Below are 12,415 nucleotides of genomic sequence, written 5' to 3'. Positions count from 1 at the left end.
ATCAGATATATATATATATATATATATATATATATATATATATAGTAATTATATAAGATTAAGATGTTGATTGATCACATTTGAGGCTACTCTTGAAATGTCTACCAAATACCAAACTAAGTCAACTTCAGTGGCCTGTACTCTGTACTGTAATTGGAAAATCTTAGCCTCCAACCTTTCCCTTCATTTCTTGGATGGCTTTTGGGATAAGATTCAAACAACTCAATGACAAATAGTCTTTCAGTTTCACAGTTAATCATGTTGTTTGACAGAATTCAGCCCAAATGAGCAGAAACAGTAGATTCTGCTGAAATAGCATTTATGGACATCTCTGCGCTCTTAACGATTGCTGTCCTGTTTTGCAGTCTAAAGATTTGTTATAGTTTTATTGGAGAGTAATCATGTTGTTATCAAAAGAGAAAGGTTTTATCGAAACGGATAGATTCAGTTGTTGCTGAAGCAATTAACGCAAAGCAATTAAAGCAGTTAGGCATTTAGCTGACACCCTTAAGCCCAATTTATGCTTTGTCTGCCGACACTTTTGAAACGGTCGCCGACAGAAATGAGGGCTTGAGTCGACACTTTCAAGTGTCGGCGAGCAGTGTCTGCTACCTGGTGAAATGTCTAGTGTCGCTGACTACATCATAGTATAAGTCTGATTGGCTATATAGACGGCACGTGCTTGACTTCCTTGTTTTGATTTTCGCTAGATTTAAATGAATGAACCACGCTATTTTTATCAGCCTGTCCTTGATGTAGGCTATGACTTTGTGAAAATCACAAAGAACATTGTGACCAATTTCCCAGAGAGAGAGGAGATGAGTTGTGTGGTTGTGTATCATTTATATGCGGCTGCAGCCAAGTAGCCTACGTTACATGTTGCCTCCGAGGTGGTTTCACTGTGCGTTCCCTCTCTTCTCTTGGCTGTCTGCAGCACTATAGCGTTCGAGTGTCACGTGACCGTTGAACCGAGGTGAACGTTCACTGAAGTATAAATGCAACACCATGAGCGACACTTTCTTTTTCGTCTGCGACCATGTGCTGAGCGACACTTTCTAATAAGTGTAAATTAAGATTTACCCAGGGCAATATAGTAAAATAGTAATATAGTAATATAGTAAAATTGTAATACTATTGTTCCTGATTGAAAAGAATGCATAAGGCGGATTCATTCGAACTTTGACCTCTCTCTAAGTGACCTTTATACACTTCAGCAACTAAGCACAACAGTATAGAATAAGTTTCCATTTTCTACATTGTCAATGTTGTAAGCAACCGATGGCGGTCAAAGGCAGCCCAGCAGCCAGGCAGGAGATGGAACACATATGTCTCTGTCTCTCTCTTGAATGTTCAGGTAAAAGCGACATATGAAAGATGAGCTTTGGGGGGGCAGCTGCTCGGCCTTGTGCCTTTTGGGCAAAACCCACCTTGAGGGGGATGTCATTTGATATGCTGCTTCCTTCCACACCAGCATTTTGTGTCTTTGTCACACATAACACACAAAACACATGCGCGCGCGCACACACACACACACACACACACACACACACACACAAAACACATGGGCGCACACACACACACAAAACACACGCGCGCGCACGCACACACACACAAAACACATGGGCGCACGCACACACACACACACACACAAAACACATGCGCGCACGCACACACACACACACACACACACACACACACACAAAACACATGGGCGCACACACACACACAAAACACACGCGCGCGCGCACGCACACACACACAAAACACATGGGCGCACACACACACACACAAAACACATGCACGCACGCACACACACACACACACACACACACACACACACACAAAACACATGGGCGCACGCACACACACACAGATCTGGCTTTTCTATCAAAAGCTAATCTTGAGTCGTCTCTCGGCAACACCATCTGTAATGCACACCATCTCTCCTCCAGGCCTTCGGGGGGCGCCGCATCACCAGAATATCTTCAGAGTTTTTTTCTCAGACGAGCGACAGCACCGGCACATTTACCATGCAGAGGAAAGGCAATGAGAAATGTTCTTTTTAGTTGACTGAGCACATGTGCTCTTTTTCAGCTCCACCCTGCTTCATATTCATACATTTCCCAACCACAGACTGATGGACACTGTGCAGCTCCACTGTAGTGCCTTGCTCAAGGGCTGCTTGACAATGACTGTTGAGAATGTATTACTTTTCCTACACATATCTCATATCTGTCCAGCCAGTTTGAGATTTGAACCAGTGACCTCCCAATCACACGCGTCTACTGCTTCTCAACCCTTTTCATATCAAGCCCATATTAGGCCTGTGCCTCTATTTGATGAGTTTGCATTTCGGAACCAAATCTGAGAATATTTGTATTGCCAGATATGATTTTGTCCAGAATTCCATGACTGTCTGCACTACTGTAGGTAGAGACATAACCAGTGGCCAATTCAGCCTCCGTCTTTTTGTGTAGCACTCCCCAGGAACATGCATTCAACTCTATGGGAAACGAGCCAACTTCTCTCTCGGTCTATGTCTTAAATAAACACTTTCCAAATTAGTTTATGGTCTGAAAAAACAATTTCAAGTCTTTTTCATGCTCTCACGCGCTCCGTTTTCTAAATGTTAGCCCCATTTCGAGGAAAATTTACGACAAACATCGGATAATAAGAACAGTAATACTTCCGACCGGTAGAGGCAGCAATGTGCCGCAAGGCATCAGATGGCAAGTAATATTTAAGCAAATTATCAAAAAATACCGTTACTTTATGATATTTTAATAATGTTAGTAGACACACGTAACTATATAGATACCATACATCTAACGTTCATAACATGACGGACTATTTAATGTTATCTATACCATTAGATAAAGCCTTAAGCCTTCTCTGTATTCAGACCATTGGATTCAGCCCAGAAACCGGAGTACGTTATAAACGTTATAAATATAGTCACGTTATAAACAACTAACCAACGCTGGGGGTCCGTGTGGAAACAGTGTTACTCGAAATGGTTAAGAGTTAGATCAATTTGGTCATTCAGTGGCGTTTTACTGCAATGTAAAGTAAGTAACGTTAGCCGCTAGCATTAGCCATAGTAGCAGACTACCCATAATGCATTACGGCGATAAGAGAGACAGGGCAAATTGGGAAACTCCCCTGGCAGCCACTAGGGGCAGCCTCCCCCTCTCCTCGTACTTCTGTGTAGAATTAATCCATTCAATGATGAACAGGAAGCGGGAGATTCTGACGCAGGGGATGACTGTTGCCAAGACTCATTCTGAGGGAGTGGAAGTCCCCATCCCCACCATGACATGATCTCGTTTATACGTATGGAGAGACTCCGGTTCTTGAGAGGCAATTCTCTTGGGAAGTTCTTGGTTATCTGGGACCTGTTTCTGGTCTATTTGGACGAGGTTAGCGATACGTGACTCGCCTAACTGACTTCTCATGGAGCCTTTGCGTGGGATCCCACACACATCTCTCGCAGGCACGTGGGCACCTTACACGGCTGGTAGTGCCAAGCTGTATTATTAGAATGTGAATTATATGTTTGTTTTGTTTTTCTTTCTTTCTCTGTCTGAGCCTTTTGTTTTTTACGTTTTGAAAATTGCAAAAAAGAAAAAAATTATAATTCGATTCACAGACCTGTTTTCACTGGTTTCCAATATTAAATTTGTCCGTTTTCAGAATATCAAAGAAGACAGAACAAACAGACTCAGACACAGGAAAAGAAAAGAAAGAAAAAGCATACATATTGACATCCCAATATTACAACGTGGTGCTACCAGCCTCATGAGGTGCTTATGTGTGTGTAAGAGATGTTATGCACGGGATCCCACGCAAGGGGTCCATGAGAAACCAGCTGGGCGAGTCACCCATCGCCCCCAACCTCGTCAAGGTAAGCCAAAGACGGGTCCCAAATAACTAAAAATCGGTTAAGTGAGTTGGTCTGCAGGAACCTGAGGCTCTCCATCCGTATAACAGAGATCACACAGAGATCACACAGCTGAAAAGGAGGAGAGGGGGACTTCCATTCCTGCGGAATGAGTGTCTTGCCGACAGTTGTCTCCTGTGTCAGAGACTGTTGCACAGCTGTAGGAAAGTTCAGAGAGGACTCCGAGCAGCCGAAGTTGGCACTTGTTTGCATTTTGGTGAACAAGAATGTTGCTGTGTAAAAGGAAGACACTAACGCAAAATAAAAAGGGGTCTGTTTTATGCAGGGAGCGTTGCTGCGTAAACTGGGCCGACAATTACAAAATAATGAAGTTGAACAATTCATCAATTTGCTGGGGACCCCCTGGAATGCCCTCAAGGACCCCTGGTGCTCCCCAGACCCCACGGTGAGAACCACTGGGCTACCACCAAAGAATGGGCTAAATCGGTGCTGACCAATTTGGTCAGCAAAAAAAAAAAAAAAAAAAAATCACAGATTTTTCCCAAATCCGTGGCGGGCCAAAACAAACAGAGCGCGTGCCAAACTTTCGGAAAAATCAGTGAATTTTTTTTTGTTTTTATTTTTCCCCCCGATTTTTTATCCAGAATGCAACTCGGGCAAGTTATCAGATATCTGCACTGATTGCAAAGGGTGGACGAGCTTTTTCATGTGGTGACTTTGTGAAACAGTGTCTGAATGTGGCTGCGGATACTGTGTTCACTCCTGAGATTGCATCCCTGCAAATTGTCATGGCAAATTGTTTACAAAAAATGGACAATAAAGCTGATTTTCAAAGTACCTTGAGGATTTTTCAAGTTGTGAATTAAGTCAAATTTCTCTCTTGATTACAAAGGTGGAAAATACAACTGTTTTTAACTGGGTGTTTACTGATTAAATGTTTAAGCTCCCCACAAATGCAGATGTTTTTTTAAATATATATAACCAATTGCAAATTATTACAATTACCAAACAGATAAAAAGTAGATTATTATATTGAAATGTTATTTTAGATTTAGAATGTTAATTTTCTATAAAACACAATACATTTTAATGTAATTCCACAACGTTTATTTTTGGCCCTCGGCCCTCCACCCAGATTGAGTTTTGGCCCTTCATGGGAAAGAATTTGGGCACCCCTGGGCTAAATAATCATTTGTGGTTCATATAACCTTGGTATAAAAATGTGGCTATACTGCTCTCAGGATCAGGGTGACAGCAGGCTAGGGTGTAGAGCTAGACGCAGGTTGCTTCTAATACTACTGTACTCTATATAGCCTTGACTACACAGTGGCCTGCTTTCATGAAATGCCTCAACCAACCATGCTGTTTCTTCTTGTCTGTGCTTTCCAGGTGCAAACTTAATGGTGGCTTCCAGCTGGCCTGTTCAGAAGGTGAGTGAACTGCAGCTCTGTCAGACAACATGCAGTAGCAGGCGCTTGAGCTTTGACATGAGGACGTTACTCAAGCTGTCCTCTGCCATTGAAAATAGTGTGATGGTGCCATCTTGTGGTCTGGTTGGTAATTACAGCTCTCATTTCAACACCAGCATTTATAGAGTAATGGATGCTTGCTGTTGCCAGGATTGATCAGTTGCATGGAGTATGAACAGATGGGATGATACATATACAGTATATAGCAGCGCTTCCATCTGTCACTGTTTTGGTTCAAGTTATATTTTAAGTTGACGTAGTGATAAAAATGTCTTTTAATGATATTAAGAAAAATTATTACTACTTCTAAAACATTTGGACTAGAGGTCTTCGGGTACATGCTCGAACCCCCGAATACCGAAGGGTCCGACCCAGCCCTGGCTGGGGCTCCGGCTGTTTCATTCAAAAGAAGCAAATGCGGGTCCGGGTCCGACATTTATCGGTTCTCAGCTTTCTAAAAGATGGGTCCACTTCATTCTCTGTACTACATTTACGGGTCTTTTTGGGTTCGGGCACGACTTTTTGGACTCGTGAAGACCTCTAATTTGGACTACAATTATTTTAGTTTTAGGTAAGAATAAATTATAGAGCATATTTTAATTTCTCATTTTCTCTAACAGTGGTAATTTCCTGTAGTAGTGCAATACTGGTAAATTAAATCAAAGGAAACACTATAGTATTGTGTGTGTGTGTGTGTGTGTGTGCGCGTGCGCGTGCAAGCGCGTCCATGCTTGCGTGTGTGCGTTCGTGCAACAAAACCTAATTATAAACTGATTACCAGCATGAAAGAAAACAACAAATGGGTTATTAATAAAGTTATAAGTCCTCTGAAGACCTTTGCATACAAATCTGATTTGTTTTTGAGGACAGAATTCAGTTGCAGTTGAACTCTTTGTGTACTTTTCAAAGGATAGTGTGCAACTGAACTCCTTGTTTGATCACAGACTGTATCACATCTTAGAGATAGTGATCAACGTGAAGGTAATCATGTATTTATCTTTTGTGAAGTGAATGGTTCAAGCACTTGCAAATAATGTTTCTTCTTTTCCAAACAGAACACAACCCTGTCATTTACCCTGTGTGCTCTCTTCTTCATATTTTAGGACTTTACAGACAACATAGCTGCTGGGAGCTTCCATCCAGGGCAGACTGAAAGTACAACACCAAGACCAGAAACCTCAGCCTCCAGTCTCGATCGTCACCAAACCTCTCTTACCATCCAACAGTTGCCCGACTCATCACTCTCGGCATCTGAAGACCAGGCAGCCAGCCCCAAATACCATGTCCCCAAACGCCACAGGAAACTGCTTTTAAAGAGTGACTTTGGAACATCTAGTGCCCCTGCAGATGAGGAGGAACAACAACAACCACAGCAACAGATAAGGATGGCCAAGACACAGGTGACCCGGCAACGTACACTGACGGAGTTCTGCGTCAAATACCAATCCGGCATCACCGAGCAGCTCATCTCACGCCGGCAATTGGCGCAAATCTTCGTTGACGACAAGTACAAGCTGCTGTACTGCGCAGTGCCCAAGGTCGGCTGCTCCAACTGGAAACGGGTGCTGATGATCCTGGGTGGTAGCAACGCCTCCTCCATCCGCGACATCCCCCACGACACGGTGCACACCGACAACCACCTGCGCCGCCTGGAATCCTACAGCCGTGCCAACATCGACAAGGTTCTCCACTCCTACACCAAGGTCCTCTTCGTGCGGGAACCCTTCGAGCGGCTGGTGTCGGCCTTCCGTGACAAGTTTGAGAGCCCAAACTCTTATTACCACCCCTTGTTTGGACGCCCCATTATTGCCCGATACCGTCCAAACGCCACACAAGTTGCCCTGCAGACGGGCGACGGGGTCACCTTCAGGGAGTTTATCCTCTACTTACTAGATGTGCATCGGCCAGTGGGCATGGATATCCACTGGGAGCCGGTCACTCAGCTCTGCAACCCCTGCCTTCTCCAATACAACTTCATTGGGAAGTTCGAGAGCATAGAAGAAGAAGCTAACTTTCTGTTGCAAACTATCGGAGCGCCGAGTAACCTCACCTACCCCAACTTCAAAGACAGGAACCCCCTTGAAGAAAGGACTTCCTCCAAAATCACCCAAAGCTACTTTGCACAGTTGACCTCCGCCGAGAGGCAAAAAGTCTATGACTTCTATTACATGGATTATGTGATGTTTAACTACACCAAGCCCTTCAAAGACCTCTTTTAACCAGGGCACAGGACATGTTTTTGAAACCAAGTAAAATGTTAGTAGTGGCCAGACCAATCTAATGCCAGTAAAAGTGTAGAATAGAAAGTATCACCTCAGTTATAAGTTTTCAAAATTTCACCACCAGATATACATTTGATCCTATTTGGATTTTTACATTATATCAAATAATCAAATCTTCAAAATCAGGCAGTACTTCACTGTAGCTTTGCCATCTTGGACCAACACCACTGGACTGGGTTTGACTAATTATATTATTATTATATTACATTATACAGGCTCTGGACTCGCTCTGGACCCAAAATGCCACCGATGTGACGGGAACAAGCTTTAGCAGAAAAGCTGCAAAGAACAAAGTATGAAACCTAAGTCTGAAAGCTGGTTTCAGGCTGCTCTGTAAGAACAAAGAGCAAAAGCTGCATCTATTTTCTATGTACTACTAAAACACAACAGTTGCCAGATTCAGATTGCTATAATGGAGGAACAAGATGTTTCTGAATATGCACTGGAGACTCTGAATTTCAAATTTGTGCTTCAACAGATTTCATGTAATTTTTTGTCAATCCATTTTCAATCTGGGAACCCAGAGTCTATCAATCTGACGACTAATATAACTCTGGGACAGACGGCCGATATGTCGGGTTTCTGCTGTATAGTGGATGTCCGTGCCAAGACTTCCGCTTCCGTGAGCCGCGGTTATTGTTTACTAGGGATGCACTGATGTGGAAATTTTGTCCGATACCGATAACTGATATTTACATTGCTGGTATGGCCGATAACCAATATTTACCGATGTCGATATGATCTGTATAAAAACACATTGCTATGATAATAGCATTTTGTACATAGTGAAAAACACATGTAAACACTGTGGATTTGAAAAAGTTATGCATTTCTTTATTCCCAAAACATTTGGAAAAGCCCATAAATCATAGATTTATCACAATGTTTCCTCTCAATGGGAACATTTTGGCAACATCGGGCCGATGCCGATATGTAAAAAAATGACTAACATCTGCCGATACCGATGTGATTGCCGATATATCGTGCATCCATATTGTTTACAGTCCAATTGGAATGGAGTTGGAGCTGATCAATTGTAGGTCCACACGACATTTCAGCTAATAATAATGATAATAATAATAATAATAAATAGCTGCATATGAGACGTTGTCTGACCTTAAACAATGAAGGAAGGGGCGGGACGTCCGTGCTACAGTGGAAACCCTGACATAGCGGATCTGTCCCAGAGTCATATGAGTCGTCAGACTGATATGACTCTGGGTGCCCAGATTGATCCATTTTAAACTAGAGCTGCACGATTATGGTCAATATTGAGATCACGATTATTTAACACAATTACTCTTTGACTTTGGAAACAATCATGCATTTATTGAACTTAAAAAAACATCTAACTGGATTTCTTTGAACAGTCATGTTTTACAAAGGAAGGTTTAAAAATGAACAGACAAACACGCCGGCTCTCTGTTCTCGACTCGAGCTGAAACGACCACAGCGTGTTTGGGAGGGGGGAGGGGGTGCACCACTGCGAGGGAAAGGGGTGCACTGGATTTACAACACAAGACAAAACCAGGGCAACATCGCTAAAAGGTTTATCTTGATTTTTTTATTTTCTTGAACTCGATTTCCTTGTTTTCATGATTGTGGGAAGCCAAAATCTTGATCATGATTCATATTTGATTAATTGTGCAGCCCTATTTTAAACAGGCATTGTTTTTATTCTCTTCTGGTTTATCCCGCAAAGAAACCAGAAAGACAATCATGATTATTTTTAGCCTGTGAATGTGTCGTCATACAGACCACTTTAGTGATGTGTCGTCATACAGACCACTTTAGTGATGTGTCGTCATACAGACCACTTTAGTGATGTGTCGTCATACAGACCACTTTAGTGATGTGTCGTCATACAGACCACTTTAGTGCCGAAAAAGACAAAGGGCAGCAAAAGTTCAGAGTGGGAACCAGAGAACAAGCTCAAATACCCTGATGCCCATGCTGCACTGGTGTTTTCAACATGGAGAATGGTCCTAACCCTGCCGTAACCCTAACCCTGCTCTAACCCTGCCCTAACCCCTAACCCTGCCCTAACCCCTAACCCTGCTCTAACCCTGCCCTAACCCCTAACCCTGCTCTAACCCTGCCCTAACCCCTAACCCTGCTCTAACCCTGCCCTAACCCACCCACATCCCCCCAGCCACGTGAACCCCGACTCTCTATGACCTTCCTCTCCATAGCTACAGCCTCTATTCCCTAACCCCGCGCCCTTTCCTGACCACGCCCCCTCCCACCACCCATATCCCCCTAGCCACTCCCCCTACCCACCGCTCGAATCCCGACTCTACTACATTCCTATCCCTAGCTACGGTCCCTATTCCCTAGCCCCGCCTCCTTTCTTGACCCGCCCCACCACCCACATCCCCCTACCCACCCCTCGAACCACGACTCTACGGCCCAATTCCAATCCGCCCCTAAACACTCAAGCCCTGAACCCTCAGTCCCTCTAATGGCCGCCATCTGAAAATGGTTGAGTCATCAAGTGTGGAAGGGATCCACATTGGATAAATAAGAGGATTGGGACAGCAGAGCCCTTTGCACTTGACAAGATGATGTTGACTCTGGCACGTTTGGGGTTCGCTATATATTGTTTATTGTCAAGACGCTTTGAGGAATAGACTCCCTGATGAGTCTGTTCTCATCCAGGCTCTGGCTCCGAGTGGACAACAGGTCATTTAAAAATAAATGTAGCCTACTGCAAAATCTGCAATCTGCAACATGTGTAATTATAATTAAAATAAGCATAATACTGACATGTCACCCAACATTATACACAATGTCAATACTGTACAATAGCCTACAGATTCGGTAAAACTATTTCTCATTCATCAAAAAAGTTGTGGATTGCAATTGTAATAGAAATGATCGATGATTATTCTAGGATTGTGTAAAATAACTACTTGCATTCCTCTGATATAATATTTTTGTCTAATCTGAAATCCCTATTAATGTAATGTTTCATTGTCAATTAAGGCATTCCAGCGCACTCGCAAACACCGCGTTCGTTTCGCGCGTGTTCTTTTATTTTTTTGACAGATATTTGCAGCCTTCCCCGTTTTATACGTCACAACGCTATGCATTGTGGGCAATTCCCTTTCCGTAAGTGGCCATAGCTGCTCCCTTACGGTAAGGGGGCAGAAAGGGCTCACTCTGAGCCCTCATTCACTTTGCGATTTCACCGTGGGACATCCCTAAGCCCTCACTCCCTTCACGTGAACGCGCCTCTAAGGGGGTGAGTCAGTAAGGGGGCGAATTGGAATTGGGCCTACGACCTAGCTACAGCCGCTATTCCCTATTCCCTTTCCTGACCACGCCCCGCCCCACCACCCCCATATCCCCCTAGCCTCTCCCCCTACCTACCCCTCGAACTCTGACTCTCTCTGACCTATCTATCCCTAGCTACTTATCCCTAGCTACCTATCCCTAGCTACCTATCCCTAGCTACCTATCCCTAGCTACCTAATACCTAGCTACCTAATACCTATCCCTAGCTACCTATCCCTAGCTACGGCCCCTTCACTAAACATGAGTGAGTGAGTGTCCTGACTTTGTGCCGTGGGGGGAAAATGACATGAGAAGATTTTTGAAAGTGATTTGTTGACTCGGTAAGAGTTTATTCGTATCCTCCTCTAATGCTGACTACAAAAATCTGATTCCAAAATTGGGTCTACTTGAACTTGCTGCCTTTTTCCTTTGTAGGGCAGATTAGAACACCCTGTTGCTATTACACAGCCTTGACATGCAATTCAATGACTTCTGTGAAGTTCATTTTATATTAAGTGACATTTATGGTAAATGTATCATTATTAACCTGAACATCGTTAGAGATTGTTATTAATTTCATTCTCTGGTCATATCACGTCACAACGTGGAATTAGAAGAGATTTGGGAACACTATATAGTATAATAATAAGAGATTTTGGCACACTAGCATAATAAGGTACAGTCTGCCATTTTGCAGTGTTGTTCTTAAAGTAATAGCTCACCCAAAAAAAAAAAAAAATCTCTCCTCAGCCTCATGTTAGTCGAACCATCAGTGAAGTTTGTATGTAGGATGAGTTTATCAAAGAAATGGCCCATTGGTTGCATCTGTTGTGCCTTGGCAGAAAATGCAAACAACACACATCACATACATGCTATACAAACAACACACACTTTACAGACATGCTATACAATATAGTAAAACAGAACAATGTACATTAAAAAACTGTCAGGAATGAATGTACGACGGGCGTTATCCCGCTTATACCATGCACTTGCCAAAGGAAAAAACAAACAAAAACGTTTTGTAATCAAAATATAGTTTTTCACAAGTCATAACTCGGTTTCCCTGGTAACACCTGAGGGTTAGACTAATGCCTGGAACAACTATTACTATCCCATAAGGGTCTTGGAAATGTTCACTACTCCAGTAAACAGGACAAACGTTAGATACGACTTGGCAAGGGAAAATAATCCAGTCCGCTCAGCTCATAGAGGTCTTTGGCTCAGCTATGAGCCACAAAGCTAACGTTATGCTAGCAAATTTCAAAGTCAATAACATTGCGTATGGTTGACAAACCATGAAGGTAATTTGAGAGTATGTCATTGTCCCCAAATGAATATGAAGATTGTCACTAACAAATGAGATGGGCCATGTGTAGCCTGCTGTAGCGAGCTGAATAGTGATGTGACTAAATGAGTCAATGGCTTGTGTGATACTCACAAAGTGCAGTAAGTCTACTTACAGCTGGTGTGTTACAGTCGCCATC

General features: G+C 43.1%; 1 pseudogene across 1 annotated transcript; it reads left to right on the top strand.

Moving 5' to 3' along the window:
- The first annotated feature begins 5,301 nt into the window (after positions 1-5,301).
- LOC310800646 (carbohydrate sulfotransferase 8 pseudogene) lies at positions 5,302-7,589 on the top strand (annotated as a pseudogene). The gene is made up of 2 exons: positions 5,302-5,331; positions 6,474-7,589. The product of its transcript is annotated as a carbohydrate sulfotransferase 8 pseudogene (transcript).
- The last annotated feature ends 4,826 nt before the right edge of the window (positions 7,590-12,415 follow it).

This window comes from Poromitra crassiceps (assembly GCF_964638095.1).
Source record: "Poromitra crassiceps genome assembly, chromosome: 30".
NCBI lineage: Eukaryota > Metazoa > Chordata > Actinopteri > Beryciformes > Melamphaidae > Poromitra > Poromitra crassiceps.
This window is presented reverse-complemented; position numbering and strand designations above follow the sequence as displayed.